This window comes from Ornithorhynchus anatinus, chromosome 18, assembly GCF_004115215.2.
Source record: "Ornithorhynchus anatinus isolate Pmale09 chromosome 18, mOrnAna1.pri.v4, whole genome shotgun sequence".
NCBI classification, from domain to species: domain Eukaryota; kingdom Metazoa; phylum Chordata; class Mammalia; order Monotremata; family Ornithorhynchidae; genus Ornithorhynchus; species Ornithorhynchus anatinus.
Window position 1 is genome coordinate 36,532,881 of NC_041745.1, and position 19,841 is coordinate 36,552,721.

The 19,841-nt window shown below is 42.7% G+C and overlaps 1 non-coding gene across 1 annotated transcript; it reads right to left on the reverse strand.

The window, feature by feature from the left end:
• Positions 1–19,302: 19,302 nt before the first annotated feature.
• LOC114805575 lies at positions 19,303–19,430 on the reverse strand. Its single transcript, XR_003753547.1, has one exon. It is a non-coding gene; the product is annotated as a U6atac minor spliceosomal RNA (small nuclear RNA).
• Positions 19,431–19,841: the final 411 nt, after the last annotated feature.

The following is a 19,841-nucleotide window of genomic DNA, read 5'->3' on the forward strand; positions in this document are numbered from 1 at the left end:
GGCTGCCGTTAAGCCAAAGGCCACCAGAAAGGCAAGGGGCGGAATATGAATTGGGAAAAAAGAAATGATCTTTAGGCATTTTCACCAGCGGCTTATAGCCTGCGATGGGCTCTATAGGCTCGGAGTTGTTTTTCTTGACTCGTTTGGAGAAAACCTTATCACACCGTTCTTGTGTAAAGTCCGCTTTGACCAACTTTGACCTTTAATGAATGGCCTGGCATTTCGTTGGGGAAAGAACCTTTGGTGACAGGTCTTTCTCTCTCATCTCTTTCCTCCTTGGCCCATGTCTGTGGAGAACAGCATGCCTCAGTTCTTTTTTTTTCGGCGGTGGGGGAGGGGGTGTTAACCCTGTAGCTGGTTATATTAGGTTTCTGACCTTAAGAAGCTCCCAAACTGTTTTCTTGCCACCCATCAGGATGATACCATTAGGAAGATGGAAGGGACAAGGCAAAAGCACCTGAACTGACTGACTCACCACCGCCTTTCTCCCTTTATGGTAAAACCCCATCCAATATCTCAAACCTAAAGAAGTCATAATAAGATGATTTCATCAGTGAGGTGGCAGGAGGTATACCCAACACCATTATATAATAACTGAGGAGAGTTCTCATCATAAAAGAGAACAAAGCACATTTTTGCTTTGGTATCAAAAATGGAGAAGAGAGATGTATGTAGTGATTTTGTACCCCTCATCCAATACCTTGAAGGAAGGTGGGGGTCTGAATTCTATGAAATCTACATTTTCTCCTTTGAGCAAGGTTTGATCCTTGGAGAAAATAGATAGCATTTTCCCCTTTTGGCAATTACTGTAAGGCTGAAGGATTCCAAGGCAGTAGTTTACAATTTGGTTATATATAACATGCCATCACCATCCGTACTATGTATGTAGGGTGGCTATTTCCCATCTATAGTCCAATAAAATGTGCTCTACAGTTCCTTGTTCACTCCAGACAGAATAACATTTACAAAATTTCACTCTCCTTTGCATAGGTTGCTTAGAGAGATTCTGACTCCAGCCCGTCAATACTTGTAGCAAAGGAGGGCAGGCCGGGAGGTAGAAACTGCTAGCTAAGCTTTTTTAGACATAGTGTTGTTCTAGAAGTGGAAGTCAAAAGGACCTTTTGGAAGACCAGCAGATCTTTCATCCTGGTGGACTAGAGCCAAAATCTACGTGGAGAGTGAGAGGCTTTCGTCTCCTGGGACATTTTTGAGAAGTCAATATCTTATCGAATGTTAAATTCATGTAGGCGAATCAAAGTCAGCCTCATCAAAGACAAGTGTCTCTAGGCAGTAAGGCCCTTCTAGACTGCAGACCGAAAGCTCATTGTGGGCAGGGAATATGTCTACCAACTCTGTTGTATGGTACTCCCCCAGGCGCATAGTACAGTGCTCTGCAAAGAGTAAGCTCTCAATAAATACCATTGATTGTAGGCAAGGAGCATGTCTCCTGACTGTTGTTTTCGGCTCTCTCAAACACTTAGTACAGTGCTCTGTACACAGTAAGTTTTTAATAAATGTGTTGATTGATTGAGAGCTCTGTATAGCAGCTGACCCTGGATAGATAATTCAATTTGCCTGTATCCACCACAGAGATTAGTACAGTGCCTGTCATATAGTAAGCACTTAACAGACACCGCCATTATTACTAGGTGCGGGTAATCCCCAGATGAGGACGCTGGCACTCATATAACCTTTCCTAGTTGGACTAAGGAAGTCTTAGGTGATTTACTCTAAACCTGGCTGTGATTTACAAATCATTAAATTTTGTCACCTTTGACATATCAATCCCTCAATAGTACACTGTAAGCACATAGGAAAATTGTTTTACTGTCAGCTTCCTCTGTTAGGTTGTCAGCTCTCTGAGGCGTCATGTCTACTAACTTCAGTGTAGTCTGCTAGGCACTCTCCCAGACAATGTAATCTGCACAAAGCAGGAGTTCTATAAATACCATTTTTAATGGTATTTGTTAAGCACTTAGTAGGTGCCAGATACTCTATTAAGTATTGGGGTAGGTTCAAGCTAATCAGGGGTAGTAGCATAGCCTAGTGGGTAGAACAAGGGCCCGAGAGTCAGAAGGACATGGGTTCCAGTCCCGGCTCTGCCACTTGTCTGCTGGATGGCTTTGGGCAAATCACTTCACTTCTCTGGCTCTCTGTTACCTCATTTGTAAAATGGCGATTAAGACTGTGAGCCCCATGTGGGGCAGGGACTATGTCCAACCTAATTTGCTTGTATCTACCCCAGCGCTTAGTACAGTGTCTGGCACATAAAAAGCACTTAAGAAATACCAAGGTTATTATTAGTATTAATCAGATTAGACACAGCCCATGTCCCACTTGGGGCTCACCGTCTTCATCCCCGTTTTACAGATGAGATAGCTGAGGCTCATAGAAGTTAAGTGACTTATCCAAGGACACACATTTGACCTGGTGGATCCGGAATTAGAACTCAGGTCCTTCTGAATCTCAGGCCTGGACTTTATCCACTAGGACACACTGCTTCTCATTATTGATTGTAGAACACTATACTAAGCTCTTGGTAGACAATTAAGGGACACTGTCCTTGTCCTGAAGGAGCTTACTTTCTAATGGAGAAGAGAGAAAAACATAAGCCTTTTCACACATAGCTAGAGGGCAGGTAAGCAGCATTTTAGTAGTGGCTCACAGAATATTGGATAAATAAATAAGACTAAATCAGTGTTTAAGGTAGGTGATTAAACATAAGTGTAGGGGTGATCGTTTTGATAGAAACCATCTGGGAAGTTGGGACTTCATTGGACAAGTCATCCTGGAGGAAGTGGGATTTCAGAAAGCCACTGAAGGGAAGGAGAGCTGTGGCCTGGGGGTTTGAAGAGAGTGAGGAGTTCTAGGCAGGGAGAAGGGTTTGATCAAGGGATTAGAGCTAGGAAAGTTGGGATAAGGCACAGTAAAAATGGGTCATGGGTTCTAATTTCAGCTCTGCCACTTGTCTGCTGCCTGACCTTAGGCAAGTCACTTCACTTCTCTGGGCCTCAGTTCCCTCGGCTGGAAATGAGAATTGAGATGGTGAGCCCCATGTGGGACAGGGACAATATCCAACCTGATTTGCTTGTATCCACCACAGTGCTTAGTACAGTTAGTACAATTCTTAACAAATATCACAATTATTATTATTATCACTACTATTAAAAATGTGTGTAGGAGGAGCAGAGAGGGAAAGCTGAGGTGTAGTGGGAGAAGAGAGCTGATGATAAACATTTCAATTAAGCAAAAGTCACATTATAGCCAAAGGAGTAACTGAATAGAAATATTTGCATGAGGAAATGAAGTTTTTGTTTGTTGACAGTTTATTTTTCTTTAACTCTTAGCAATTTGGTAGAGAGGGTGAGAAAGGATCTATTTTCCTTACACAATGACATTACAGTATTATAAATGAAACAAATTAGATGCTTCCTCCAAGAGATTTTAAGCTTTTTTTTGGTTTTGTTTTTTAGTTTTTCTATGTGATTGTAAACAGCATCAGCATCATTTCAACGTGTCTAGCATTTATAGGCTGAGTTTTAGTTTAAGGCAGCACGCCATTTGACTTTCACTATGGAAAAGTACCAGATCCGTTTCGAAGATTAGAAATATTGGAAGGAAGAGTTTTCAGAGGGAATGACAAATTCATTAGCTAATCTTTCCTCCGGATCCTGGTTGACATTTCAGAGTTAGGAAAAGGAAATTAGACATTTGGGGTAAAGAAAAACAGTAGTAAAAGGCAGTGGGAGTAGGCGTTCCCAGTACAGATTCTAACTTGAATTATATAATTGACTGCCTTGTCTTGAAGGTTAGAAACTTCTTAGGTATGGTGAAGTTCTCGGCATCGTGTCCATTGAGATCTCCTCTGTAGGAGGTCTGGAGTCTGTTAGTTGGTAGTATTTATCGAGTGCTTACTCTGTGCAGAGCACTATGCTAAGTCCTTGGGAGAACACTCCCTCCCTGCCCACCAATACCCCTCTATTGGGAAGCTCCTTGAAGTCGGGAATCGGGTCTACTTCCGCTATAGTACTCTCTCAAGTGCTATTCACAGTGTTCTGCACAGAGTAAGGTCTCACTAAATTCCACTGATTGTGAGAAGCCCTGTCCCATGTCAGAAGTTTACCACCCTAAATGGCCAAAGGTTGGAAAGGCTGTGACTGTTTCAACCGAGGATGGAACCACATCTACATGGAGCAGTGAGAAGCTGATACAATTCCCTCCTGACAGTGACATACCACAGCTTTCCTACTGTTACTGTGATCTTGTTTCTTACTGAATTTGCCTGCTTATTTCCTGCTTATTGAGTCTGTCTTCCATCCCCCTGGGTTGGCATCTGAGTCGATTTATTGGGATCTCTCTCCAGCACTTTGTACGGTGCTAGGCCCAAGTTAATAATTTAATGGCTGCAATAACTAATAATAATATCCAAAAATCAGAAGAAAAAAATCACTTCTAAATAAGCATTTTCTTCTCTGTAGAGTGCAATTTCTCAATAACATAAAATAGCATGCAACTAGTTAGCAAGTGAAGTTTCTAAAATGTAAATTGCAGTTTGTACAGAATGTATGTACTGAGTTCAAATTGGACACTGGGACTAACATTTATTTTAAACACTGGGGCTGTGGAATCTCCAGTGGTCAGAAGAGGTCAGTTCATGCCGTAGATTATCTCTGACAGACAGCATTCTCCAGGGCATTGACAACAGGATTTGCTCAGAGGAAAAGAGTGCCATCTATTGAATCACCACCTCTATTTCTGTCAGCATTTGTATTTTCCTGGGAGATCTCTCAACCAGAGAGCTTGTTCTTGCTTAGCTCTGAAATCTGATCTAATTAGAATGCAAGGTGGTTTGACTACAGAGACAGTAGAACATCCCCCCTCCACCCCCCAGATCCCCTCACCTGCAAGTTTCTTCTTCAATATTCATGCCTTAGGTCACAAGAATAGCATGGACTTAAGTGAAGGCAGGAACAAAATGGTCAAATCAGTGCCATAAGTGTATGCAGACATTTAAGTCCTACAAAGCTCTATGTTTAGACATTGAGCAGGGATTAATGACATGAACATATATAAATACATACCCTCTCCTTGGTATGAATTGTGGAGAAGGAAGACTGGGGGACGAGGAGTAAAAAAAAAAAGAGAGCAAGGGGAGTGAAGGGAAAGGGGGAGAGAGAAAGAAAGATCTGGATTCCATTGTGGGTGAGAGTGGGAATAAAGGCACAGAGAGGGGAGAGATGTGTAGAGACAGAATGGGCACTTGAGAGGGAGGAGAAGCCTACAAAAGGAGGAAGTGGAAGGAGTGGGTAGAAGAGGTTCTTCCTTCTCTCCTGCACCACTCCTCCAACACTTACTTTCTCTTCTGATGCAGCTGCCCTCTCTAGAATCGATCAAGACCAGCTCTTCAGTAATGGAGAGACTGAGAGGTAGAAAGTCGCCCTGGCCCCAAGCTCCCTGTTTCAGTCCTACAATGCACCTGGAAGCACTAGGAAACAATGTATGGTCCTCTTTTCCTACTTTGCCAGGAAGTGTTTGGAGTTTACAGACCTAAGGGGATTGGCATTAGGCTCTCGATGTCATGGTGCGGCCATGTGGTCTTACACTTGTGGTGACACCCCTATGCCTTGTCTCCTTATTGCAGCTTCTTGGATGACCTGCCACACTCATTCTTCCCCACCTATTCATTTGTGTTGCAGTAAGCATTCTTGTAAAATCTTGAAGATTTGCTGTATTCCAGGTCCTCCTTGCACTTGATCCTTTTCTGCCTTTATGTCCTCCCAAGAAATTCAACTCAGCAGGTTACGAATATCACCTAGACAGGCATTATCCTGACAGTGCTACTCTTCTTGAGTGCATCCCCAAGAAACTGGGCAAAGGATTAACGGTTGTCTTTCAGAATCAGCCCAACACTAGAGATCATCAGTCAATCCATAGAAGCAAAGCCATGCATCAATCCACTCCAGGAAATGGTGGGCACAGATTTTCTTGGGAAATATCAAGCTGAAGGCCAAAGTTGGGGGTTACGTGTCAGAATCAGTTCAATGCTAGAGATTGCCAGTCAGGCCACAGAAGCAAAGCCATGTATCTATCTGTCCTAGGGAATGGCGGACATATCGAGCTAATGGCAGAAATATCAAGCTAGAGGCCAAAGTGGATTTTCAAGTCACACAAGAAGCAGTACCCTCTGCTGATGGACAAAGGAGTCAGCAGTTAAATCAAGAAGGCCATCAGGTCCCTTAGGAGATTAGTAGATATGGCACCAATGTTATATTAAACTTCAGGAAAAACAGGCATAACGAGAGGTGGTGAGCGTTAACGTAACCTACCTGATGGCTAGGAAGCTGATTTTATTTCCACCAAAGATCTCTCATTCCTTCTGGGTTTGTTTTTCCAGCTTCACTTGCAAGCTTCACTCAGGAAGCAGGATGGTCTAATGGAAAAAGCAAAGGCCTGGGAGTTAAAGGGCCTGAGTTTTAGTCCCAATCTGCCAGTTGCCTGCTGCGTGAATGTGGGCAAGTCATTTAAGTATTCTGTATCTCAGTTTTCTCAACTGTGAAATGAGGATTTAAAACACGAGGCCAAGTGGTTAAAGCATGGGCCTGGGAGTCAGAAGGACTTGGGTTCTAATCCCAACTCCACCAGTTGCCTGCTCTGTGACCTTGAGCACGTAACTTCACTTCTCTGTGCCTCAGTTACCTCGTCTCTTAAATGGGGATTAACACTGTGAGTTCCACATGGGACATGCACTACGTTCAAGCTGATTAGCTTGTATCTACCACAGTGCTTAGTATAGTGTCTGGCACATAGTAAATGCTTAACAAACACCATTTTAAAAAAAAGTTCTTCCTACCTAGACTGAGAGCCCCATGTACAACAGGTACTGTGTCCCACCTGATTAACTTGTATCCACCCCAGTGCTTAGACTAGTGCCTAACAAATACCATAAATAAAATCATAAATAATAAGTCTCTTTGGCATTATGGATTCTTTCCGAACATGTTCTAAGTGGATGTAAAGCCTCAGGGCTGGACTGCACCACAAGGTTTTGAGAACAACACTTAGAACAGTGTTTGACACCCAGGAAGCACTTTAGGAAAACCATAAAAAAGGGCCATCTCTAGGTAACCTTGTAGAAGATAACCTCATCCAGAAGATTAAGGACACAGGATCTTCCTGCTTCTTGTCCATATACAGCTTCCATCCAACAATCAGCATCTTGTGCAAAAAGCTAATCATTGGCTTAGAGAGCAGAATTTTGTAAGCAGTCTTAGCACGTGGCTGCCATATTTTGTATCCACTTTTCAGGAAATGGCTGATATGCTCCCGTTACACTGTTTTCAGTTCTTCCTCAGCAGCCTGTGATAGCCTCATCATCTTCCCCCACCAAACTCTCAAGAGCAAAATAGTTTTCTTTCTTTGTGAAAGCAAGGAAGGCTTAGAACTTTGGACACTGAGTGAAATAGTAATTGTTCAGGTTATTGTGAGATCCAAGATAAAAGGCAGCTTATGACTCCCGGATATAGGCTTTTCTAGTGAAGATTGAAAATGGCATGCTAAAACATAAGCTGCTTTGAAACTCTCAATCAATCAATCATAGTTATTGAGTACTTACTGTGTGCAGAGCATTGTACTAAGCGCTTGGAAGGGTACAATATAATAGAGTTGGTAGACTCGTTCCTTGTCATGGAAACTCTGGGTGGAGGGAGGAAGAGGAGAGTGGTTTTGAATGATGAACACTCTGCTCTAACATTAGATTTGAAATACCAATTCTCTTTCATGAAAAATCCTAAGAAAACAAAGTAAATTCTTTTAGTTTGGCAAAAGTAGGACACGTCAGAAACAAAGTGGGAAAGGACCAACTCAATTCTTTTTCCTATAGTCTATAATGTTTCCTGCTTATTATGTGATCTTTCCAGCTCCCTCAAGTGCAAAACAAGAGGGCTTCACTGTAATGGAATGTTGATCCAGATTTGTATAATATACCACCAAGCCAGGGAAATTGAGTGGTAAAGTTCCGTGAGTCACAGTGGGAACAGAATAGCCGAAATAATGCAGGAATATTTTTTACAGGGTCTTATTGAGCACTTTGTCCCATCCAATATTTTGTAATGATTTTCCACCACTTTCTTTGAGGTCACCTGTAATGTTGACAGTAGTCAAATTTATCAGAAAGTGATTTCATGGAGGGTTGTGGGGAGCAGGAGAATGGGAAAAGGAAACTCACTCCAATCAGAGAAACTTCCTGGCATCCCTTGCTTGCCGTAATCCTTATATCTTTTCCAAGCCATTGAGTAGGCTAGAATAGCCAGATTTCCTTCTCTATCCACCAAATCTGAGAAGTGTTCATTCTTCAAATGCAGCTCAAAATCCATTACTCTCAGAAACTCTCCCTCCTTAATGTATAACACAGCCTCCTATCCAATATAATGCTATGCTCCTTCCTACTTCTACATCTTATATTTTTCTATGCTTGAACTGTAATTTCTGAATAGAATTATGCCATTTCTACATGTATGTATCTTGTCTCTTCCACTGTATTACCAGGTCCTTGAGAACAGCTACCATGTCTTTCATATTTCCTAGAAAAATAAAGTGTTCAGTTCCATGTATTCAGAGGGCATTCAGTAGATATCACTAGATAAACGTGAAGATTAGAGACTCATAAAAATAAGCTAAAGTGGCTAAGCTGAGAATTCATTAAGAGGGAGGAAAAATATGCCAACCTCCTGAATTTTTCAAAATTCCTTCTGTGGGTCATAAAGGATTTGTGACCAGTGTTTGCTGGGAGTCAAATGAATGGATTTTGGAAATAAATTATAAAATCTTTTCTATATGGGTCACTGTGGTTAATCCAATATTTAGTGCCCTGGGGTGACTGGACTCTGCAGGTGTTAAGTGAGTGGGTTGGAAAGACTCTGTCATTCGGATGCTAGCAGTATCCTTAAACAGCTGCTCACAGTTACCAGGTGCTCAGCTCTTTTGAGAGGAAACATTAGAGGAGTTTTCCCCTGCTGTGTGAAGGTTTATGCACCGATGGAGGGGATGCATGAAGGAAAATGCTGCGGAGAGGGAGAGAGATGAGGGCGGAAAGCCAGATGGAAGGCTTTTGTAGATTGTCTTATCTCTGAAGGTCCCCAGGAGCTTGGAAGTGGCCTGGCTTAGTGGATAGATCATGGGTCTGGGAGTCAGAGGGACCTGGGTTCTAATCCTGATTGTCTGCTGTGTGACCTTCGGCAAGTTGCTTTGCTTCTCTGTGCCGGTTACCTCATCTATGAAATGGGGATTAAGACTGCAACCAACCTGATTATCTTGTATCTACCCCAGCACTTAGAACAGTGCCTGGCACATAGTAAGCTCTTAACAAATATCATTAAAAAACTGGCATGTGCAGTGTGTTTGGAGGGAGGAGAGAGATGTACAGTAGACAGTAAAGGGGCAAAGAGGTTCAGACAGTGGGTCCCTGAAGTTTAATGTTTGTCACAGGTGGGGTAAAATTTCCCAGATTCTGGGAGGTGGCTTTGTGTTTTTGACTTGGATTGTTTGGGAATTCCTAATAGAGCTGAGGAAAGCAGAGATGAAGAAGCTTATCAAGGGCAGGACTGTGACTTTGATTAAGGTCTCCCAAGCACCTAGTACTGTGTTCTGCACACAGTAGACACCCAGGAAATTCTGTTGATAAATTGATGTAATAGATTCTGCTTGAGGCATAATTTCCTTCTAACACTGAAGTTTTCTAGAATCTATCAGTGGTATTTACTGAGTACTTACTGTGTGCAGAGCACTGTACTAAGTGCTTGGGAACATACATAACAACAGAGATGGCAGTCACAATTTCTGCTCACAGAAACTCGTAAGGGCTATCTCATGCTGACCTTGCAACTTAATGCAATCTCTAGTCTTAGAGATAAGCAAGGCCTTTTTGGGGTCTTTCTCTGTCCAGATTTCAAGATGTTAACCAAAATCATTATGGATGGAGTTTGGGACTTTATGCCCCAAATCATTAATATGGATATGAAAACACTGCTATAAATCACTCTCATGGGTGTCAGTTCCTGAGTTTTAAAGGAAACAGAAACTAAAACTGGTCAAGTCAACTGGTATTTTTCAAAGTCTCTAATAACTTATCAAATTCCTAGGGACTTGAAAGATTTATAACACACGGGCTGTATACTTGGTGCATTCCAGATGAGAAGGTATTGGTGTGCTTAGAAGTGAGTTGGAAGATGTGCTGCATTGAGTTTTATTGATTTTCCTCTTTGCTTGTACAGTTTTTATTATGTTCCTTTTTCTATTTCTCGCTCTCTTGAAATTCTGGTTTTAGTTATTTATTTTCCCTCTTTTTTTAAAAAAGGTAATAGGTATTTAGCCCTCCTGCATGTTTAATGTTGGACCAGGTTCTAAAATAGGAAGTGGCCTGCTGAACTTTGTTAAAAAAAAAAAAAAAGGGGGGGGGAGAAATCAAACAATGCCAGCAATGGAGGGGTTAATGTTTCCTTCAATGAGAAACATCATCACGTTTCTACCAAGCTTCCGAGATCCTCTAATTGGGGAAACCAATTAGTGTTTTAGGTTTTATCTCTGAAAACGCTCGCTTGGAGGTTGTACCCAGACAGAAAGACAGCTTTAAATATTTTCATTCATATCCTACCTCTACTGCTTTGTCTGTGAGCTATGTCCTCTGATGACTTCTTGGCATAAGGCCTCCTGCTATGAGACTGGATGATTGAAATACAATGGAATTTTGGCTTGTAGCTGTGGAAGCTCAGTAATTTCTGCAAAACAAATTTGTGGTTACTCTCAACCTCACTCAGATCGCTTTAGTCTTAATTAGGATGTCCTACTCCTTTGTATTTATCAAGTGCCTTTCTTCCAAAGATCTCAAAGTTCTGGACTCCTAGACTCATTGAAAGTTGAAGTCGTGCTTTGGAGTTTGGCCCGTGGCAACTGGTCAACTTCTAAATTTTCAATGTCGTTCAGCTTCTGGTGAGTTCACGTGATGGATTAGAGGATTGCCTGGTATTCTGCCGGAGCTTGAAACTGATGGAGAATGTCTCTCTCCCAGTTCAGATAAATGATTCGAACCCATATGATAAAGAGGAAGTCATCTGTTCATCACATGGCCCCAGGAGACTGAGTCTAACTTTTGAATTCTGGAAGGTCTACTACACTTGTGCCAACCGCCGTCTATGTTACCAGATGCAATGTGCAGATCAAACCCTACTTCTCAGTCTGAACACGGGATGGAGATGAAGGATGGAGGTCTGAGGATTTCCAGGTTAAAAGTTGAATTAAAGGTGAATGCAGTCTTTGCATTTCTATTCCAGTTTTACTGAAACAGAAAGTAACTCCTCAAACTGCTGCTTTTTCAACAACAACCATGGAATAAGTCAAGGAGAGTGAGAACCAGGAATTTGGGGGTCAGATTTTCTTTCAGTGGATCTATGGATCCAAGTGCCAATTCAGCATTTCTGCATTAACTAAGCACTTTTGTATACATTGCCAGTGCCCTATCACTTAAGAACAAACTCGTGCACATATCCCTTTCTCCAGTCTGTAATTTATTTTAGTTTCCCTCTTTTCTCCAACCCCTAACCTCTCAGAATGTAAACTCCTTGGGAACAGGAATTGGGTCTATGAAGTCTAACGTACTCTACCAATGCTCTGCAAGCAGTAAACACTCAATAAATCCCACTGATTGATTGATTTTACCCCCAAACTGATTGGTACAGTCCAGTAACAGATTCATCTATAACTTATCTCTGAAGGGACAGTGTGCAAACACACACACACACACACACACATGCACAAAACATGTCTGGCATAACATTATCCCCTCTGTCCTTTTTGATCGCTATTCCTCAACTTGATATCTTCATTACTAACAAGCCAGTCTTCTAGCAGTACCTCACTTGAACTCCCTCTTCTGCCCTCTTGCTCACACTCTTTCCCCAACTTGGAATTTATCCCTCCCCACATCATAGAAGCCAGAGCACTCCCCTCCTTCCCCACATTCAAACTTCCCATCAGAATTCCATCTCTTCAATAAATTTCCTCCATTTAATCTCCCTTCACCAAGAGTCACATCATCCCTTCAGCCAAATCTAGCACCTAGATATTTATTTAGACCCTTCATTAACACCCACGCATATTTGTGTACTCAATTATGTATTGCTTCTTACGTATTATTGTTAATTGTTTCTTCATATTTGTGCCTCCCTGTGATCCGCTCTTGTCCAGGTGACCAGATAGGGATTAATTCGAATGATTAGTATCTCCACATGGGGATAATTCTATCTCATATCATGCACTGCACCTCCTAAATATCTTTAGGAAGCACACTTCCTTAAAGGATTAATACAAACATTCACTTAAACCCTGTGCTCTTTCTTTCTCCTGATTGCATCCAACTTCAGGAACTTTCTTCCATACAAAGAAGGCAGGAAGTAAAAATTGTCCAAATTCTGCCACATCTGCATGTCAAATGAAATATAATCACTCCATTAGACTCAACAGAAAGCAATGACTTCCTGCCAAAGAGTGGAATTCTGGGACAGTAAAGCAAATAAGGGTTTGTCGAAAGCCTAGCATCGTGCTGTGATTATGCTAATGTGCAAAGGATGAGCCACATATCAAATTTCCCACTTCTGCCATAAGATTATCACCGGTTTAAAACTCATATAAAGGGGTATATGCTAATAAACTGTGAAATTCTAGGTGTTTGGGCAGAGTGCTTTACAAGTCCTCAAAGGCATAATTGGCCTCTCCTAGAAACCACCTCTATTTTCTCAGCACCACTTTGCTTCTGAAATGGAGCTAATAATACAAAACAACCCTTTGAAGTTTTAAGCCTTGAAGATATCCTTGGCTGAAAGACCTGAATTCATGCATCACTGGGCATCCCTTTGCCGTGAGAAGGAAGAGTTCTGGGGAAGAGGGCAGAGGGAATCTGCCATTGATAGAGCTTTGGCCACTGAACATTGGGGGGGCTGCTTTTTGGCTTCATTTCAGCAGCAGTGAAGTGCTGAGCATTATGTGCAGGCAGCCATGCTGCCTAATCAGGCTGGGCCAAATAATCCCCTTTTTAGCTGTCCCTTGTCCCCTACCAGTGGTGAAGGAGATCCTCTTGGGGATGTTGTGGGCAAGGAAGATGTCTGCCAACTCTGTTGTATCGTACTACCCCAAGTGTTTAGTACAGTCCTCTGCGCACAACCAACGCTCCATAAATACAACTGATAGACGGAAGATCTTAAACTGCTTACTGCCCTCCAACCTCTGGGCTGTATTTCTGCCTAAATTGCAAGTCCACATTAATTCATTTATTCAATTGTATTTATTGAGCATTTGGGACAGTATAATACAGCAATAAACAGCCTCATTCCCTGCCCACAAAACTTACAGTGTAGACTTGAGGAGAGAGACACCAATACACATAAATAAAATTACAGTTGTGTACATGCGTGCTGTGGGGCTGGGAGAGGTGAATAGCAAAGGGAGCAAATCAGGATGACGAAGTAGGGATTGGGAGATGAGGAAAAGTGGGGTTTAGTCTGGAAAGCCCTCTTGGATGAGAAGTACCTTCAATAAGGCTTTGAATTGGGGGAGTATAAGAGTCTGTCAGATTTGAGGAGGGAGGGCGTTCAGGCCAGAGGCAGGACACGGGCTAGGGGTTGGCACTGAGACAGGAAAGATCGAGGCACAATGAGAAGTTTAGCACTAGAGGAGCGAAGTGTGTGGGCTGGGTTGTAGAAGGGGGTGAGCTAGGAGGGGGCAAAGTGGTGGTGTGCTTTAAATACACTGGAAGTATGCAAAGTATGGAGTGAAGTATGGATTGCAGTGGGGAGAGACAGGAGGCTGGGAGGTCAACAAAGAGCCTCTTGTATCAGGACCATGCTGAAGTAAGCATGGAACACCATGGCAGCTTCAGTTGCCTTGTATCAGCATTCAATTGGCTCAGCCTACTTGGAAAATTGTAACAGAACCATAACAAATGTTTCCTGCCCGCAAAATATTTACAAATGAGGTAATCAAAATAAATTTGATCATATTTATTGAATATTTACTGTTTGCAAAGCACTATATTGAGTGCTTGGGAGAGTACAATATAACAACAGACACTTTCTGGTCCACAGTGAGCTCACAGTCTCGGCTATATAATCCATCATACACATCTACATGAGTGATGAGGGTGGATATCAATGAATACAAATGAAACTCCTAGAGGTGCCTGATGGGCTGATGTGACACCTTGAAATCTAGGCTGGGTTGAGCTGAAGGGACTTTGGAGTTAGTACCATCTGGAGTTCTATAGTTCCCAATGTAGTTCTCCACCTGAGATATTTGTGATGTAAAGAGTCCATCGAGCCTTTTCGTGCTCACTTTTTACATCCACCCAGAGAGCTCAGATACACTCAATTCTCCAATAACCCAGCAGCTATGTTCTTGGCAAAACCCACATTAAGGAATACTCATTTTGAAGTACGCACGCGTGAGCAGTGTTGTGTGCATGCACTCAACTGTTTCTTTTTAAAGCACACTGCATTCTATACATCTCATTGCCAGAACATTCCCTAATTCTCCCTCAGCTCTACCCAAGCACAAAGTGAAAGGATGCTTCTTGGGAGAACCAATTGTGAAGCAGTGATTGGCCTAGTGGAAAAAGCCTGGGCTTAAGGACCAGAGGACCTGGGTTCTAGTTCCCGTTCCAGCCTGCTGTGTGACCTTGGAAAAATTACTTGACTTCTCTGTTCCTTGGTTTCTTCACCTGTAAAATGAGGATTCAATTCCGGTTCTGTTTCCTAGTTGACTGTGGGCCTTTTGTGGGACAGGGACTGTGCCCACCTGATTAAGTTGTATATACCCCAGCACTTAGAACAGTCCCCTCCCAATAAGCCCCATTTTTTAAGGATATGCACCCAGGCACTGGGAGGACCAGGGTCGTAGTTAGTGATGTAACTTAGCAAATCAGAATTCAAGCATTCTTGTGGTGAAAGACTATGACGGTTGGCTGGAAAAAAAAGAGACAGGGTGGCTTAATGGATAGACCTCAGGCCCGGGAGTCAGAAGTACATGAGTTCTAATCCCAGCATCCCAGCTCCTCCACTTGTCTGCTGCGTGACCTTGGGCAAGTCACTTCACTTCTCTGGACCTCAGTTGCATCATCTGAAAAATGAAGATTGAAACTATGAGCTCCAAGTGGGACATGGACTGTGTCCAACCATTAGCTTGCATCTACGCAGGGCTTAGTACAATGCTTGACATAGAGTAAGCAGTTAACAAATACCATTGAAAAAAAACATGCATTTGTTCAACATGATCCCATTTGCTGAATGATCACAGGGTCACAGGCTGCATTTTCTATTTTGGCAATAGTTTTACTCGTAAATGATGGAATGTGGTAACTGGAAGTCTGTTGTAATCTAGTACTGGCTGCAGTCTGTGGTTACTGAAGTTTAAAAGAGCGACGACCTCCGCAAATCAATGCCAAATTTAATAAAAAATAACAGAGAAACACTAATTGCTATGTCTGTCTCCCACTCTAGACTGTAAGCTCACTGTGGGCAGAGGCCGTGTCTACCAACTCTGTTGTATTGAACTCTCCCAAGTACTTAGTGCACTGTAAATAGTAAGTGCTCAGTAAATACCACGGATTGATTGATTCAGATGGACTAGTTCTTGCATCAGCAAGATGCTTTGAATTATATATGCCAACCACAATAAAAAGCTGGCTTGCCTTTTTAATTACTATCACACTTGTCAAGAAGGGGAGACGTACAATATGTGGCCACAATATGAGCTTTCTGGGCACCAAACAGGAATGGTGATTCTGGATTTTCTTGTAGAAATGTAATAGTAGTACCTGGTTTTCTTTTCAAGGGTAGAGCTAGCTATGGATTAACTCATCCTCAAAAGATAATTTTTTGAAATATTTGAGTAATGTTCACCGTCTCATAATGGAATGTATCAAAACGCTTATCCGGACTTGTTGCATCAACAAATCTTCAGCAGGAAATGTGGAGGGCAGGGGCATCATTTGGTAGGCAAATCCCTAAATGAGTACAGCAGATGTCCACGCTGTCTTAGTTTATAATGCAATGTGTGTAGGAATGAGTGGTGGATTTTATTGGTGACAGGGGGTTAGTATGTTTGTACTTTTCTAGACAGCACCTTCACACAGAGATGAGTTCTTGTCGCATTGGGTCCCACGTCCAAGCGTGGCTTATGGTTTTGACACCGAATGACTGGTTTCTGTAGGAGAATGTTTGTGCTGAACTGACCAGCATGCTAAGTGTGAAACCCTGGATTATCCCACCATCTGGTCTGGACAGGCGGTATCCTCAGCCACGTGATACTGCCTGGAACAAAAGATACTTCTCAGCCATGGCTCAGAACAACAAGCAAGAGGCTAGGGAAGGCAGGGGTGAAAAAAGAATGACAATCCCTGGAATGTTAGTCAGGAATACTCAAGTAAGAACCAGAGAAGAGGACAGATGAGTAAGAAGGCTTGAGGGAGTGAAATCATTCAGGAAAAGTCACGAGAAAACAGAATAAAGCACAATTTCAAACAACCAGCACTCTGTTCATGTCGGGACATGACTGGCAGAGAGTGTGTGAGTGGCTCTGCAGAAGCCACTGACATCAGGATCAGTTTCTTCTCCATGGTCCTTGGTCCCCAAATCTCCAGAACAAAGCTCCTACTCCTTTCACCGAGACCACTCCATCATCACTGTGGGAGGAAGAGGAAGCTGATGCACTAACTGGGCATGTAGCAATCACAAACATGGAGGCTTGTCATGGGCAAATGCTCTTTCACCAGAACAAGAGGGAAGGTGGCCTACGTAAGCACATGTCATGACCTGACAGTTGGCTGTCGCTGCCGTGAAGCTCACGAAAACTCCGTGAGTAAGGTGCTCCTGGTTACTGTTCCATTATATGCAGCGACAGCCAAGAGAGTGATTCTTCATTGGTCTGTCATCTTCGGGCATGTGGCAGATGCACTGGAAAGAATTTCCTAGACTCTAAGGAAACTTTGGAATTTTAGAATTTAAAAAAGGCAAACCATCAGTCTCCAGCAGGTTACTGCTGTATAAAAGCCTGAAGAAACAGCCTGGACCTCATAAAATATATGCAGTGTGAATTGATGCAGGCATGCATCATCGGGGTGGGTGCAAATCAAGAAGCAGGCAGTCATTTGATGGATCTCACCACTGTTTTGCGTTCCTAGATAGATTGTCCACAGTGCTCTCATGAACATCTCACAGGAGAGGAAAGCCAGCACATACAGCAGTAATACCCAGTAGGGAAAGTAGATTGATTGCATGGGATGGAACTTGATTTAAGATTTAAGGATAGTTTTCAATACCCAGGTCCCCACTTTAGTGCTGTGCATGCAGAAAATGCTTTGTAGTATGCCTTAAAATAGAAAAAACAGTGTTGTACCTGGGCCCTTCATCCTCTAGATATTCCCCTGCTTGAATGTGGCAAAGTCTTTCTTAGAAACTTCTTCTTATTATTATTATATTTGTTAAGTGCTTACTATGAGTCAAGCACTGGGTTGACAATCCCTGTTCCACATTGGGGTTGCAGTCTAAGTAGAAGGGTTTACAGACATTGAATCCCCATTTGACAGATGAGGAAATGGAGACAAAGAGAATTAAATGACTTGCCCTAAATCACACAGCAGATAACTGGCAGAGCTGGGATTAGAACCCAGTCCTTTGACTCCCCAGACTGTGCAGGATAATTTTAAGCACAGAAAACTGGGCCACACTGAATGCTGAGAGCCAGATACCACTTCTACACAGAGCATAGATCTTTAGTCACCTAAAGTCAAGCAACAGTGTCCCTACTCTGATGTGGCTCAAGAAGAAATGCTTTAGGTAGGTGTCCTAAGGACCATCTCCTAACAGGTATTGTTTGGTGCTGGGTGATTTTAAGAGCAGTCTGCACCCTTCAGAAAGTCCAAAAAAATAGTGTTAGTGCTTTAGTTCAATCTAAGCATTCTCTCTCATATTTAGTGTTTTTACCTCCTTGTTTACTTAGCCTCATTTTATACATTACATGTTTACACATAGTCATTGTCCTGTTTATATCTTCCCTTATGTAGATTTTTTCTTTCTAGACTTTTGTGTCTATGTATGAGACTATCCATTTTAGAATGATATTTATTAAGCACTTACTATGTGCCAAGTGCAAAATAATCAGATTGGAACCAGTCTCTGTGTCACAAAGAGCTGACGGTCTAAGATGGAGAGACGATAGGTATTTTATCCCCATTTTGCAGATGAGGGAACTGAGAGCAAGAGAAGTTAACTTATTTGCCTTCTCAGAGCTGGGAAGCGCTGGAGCCAGGTATAAAACTCAGGTCTCCTGACTCCCTGCCCCTGGGTCTCTTTCCACTGGATCCCGGCTGCCTCCTAGAAACCATCACACCTTTAGATGAGCCATGAATGGAAACCCTGCCTTGCGGCTTTGGGCCCTGAAGAATCACTGAAATTGATCCTTCCTTCTGAGTTTCCTCAGCCACAGGGAGGAAGCCCCCTATGAAGACACAGAAGAAGTGGGCTCCCGACATTCCCTCCCTGATTCTCCGTTTGGTGGCCTGGCTGGTAGTTGTCTGGCCAGATGCTCAAACTCAAATCCAACCTTTAAGCTGCCTGGAGGCGGCATTGGGAAAGACATTGCAGCAACTGTACAGGAGCCAGAAATCCTGGCAGTGGGTATACTAGGCCCTGACCCTTGGCCCAACCCCAGGTGGGCCCTCAAATGGCCCAAATGGTGCCCATGGCCCTGATGAAGGATGTTACATACCATACGTTTGCCACACAAAGAGAGGGGGCACGTTTTCCCCTATTCTCTTCATCCCAGTCACTTGTCCTCATAAGGACACTTCATAAACTTACAACAGCTCATTCTTCCTTCCACAGGGAGGAACATCAGGACTCAAACCTTTATAACTGAAGTGGAAGAAGTTTGTGTGATTATGTTCATCAACCAGCTGGCACAGAATTGGGGAGAGTTACTAACACCACAGACAGGAACAGAATTCACCACCTTGATTATGCAGAGAAACAGACTTTCAAAATTCAAAGTTCAACAGGGTCAAGTAGAAGGAAGGAACAAAATCCAAGCACCACAAATTCATGAGAGCCCAGGTAGACATGGAGTCTGCAGAAAACGGTCTGAGGAGCCTAGTGGCCCACAAGCTGACTATGAACCTGTGATGGAATGTTTTCGTGCCCCATGGATATAATAATAATTATGGTATTTAAGCGCTTACTATGTGCCAAGCACTCTTCTAAGTCCTGAAAAACCTGGTTAGATGCCACGAAGTAGGTGGTAATGCCTTAACCATATATGTGTTGCAAATGCCACTAGGACCTCTTCCATCCTTCTCAAGGGGAGTGCCAGCTTTCTCTCCTTTCATACAGCATGTATTGACAGAAGCATCAGTCAAGCAAAATGCTGGGGCCAAGTTCATCTCCGTATTTTTAATATGATTTGGAGAAACTGGAGAGATTACAAAGAAAAGAGGCCAAAATGATTGAAGGGACAGAAAATAGGTACTAAGAGGGCAGGGAAAAGGAATCGGATTGGTTTGCCTTGAGAAGAGAGGTTGACGAGTGATTTAATAGGATTCAAGTAGATTGAGGGAGGGATGTCATTGAGGAGGAGGCTGACTGAGAGTTCTCCACTTCCACTGAGAACTGATCAAGAGAAATGGGTTGAAGTTGTAGGAGGAAAAATTGCATTTGTAAATGAGAAACGATCGATTACTTGTAAAAGTGATAAAATACTAGAAGAGACTACCAAGGAAGCCATGGAATTTTCACCTCCATTGGAGT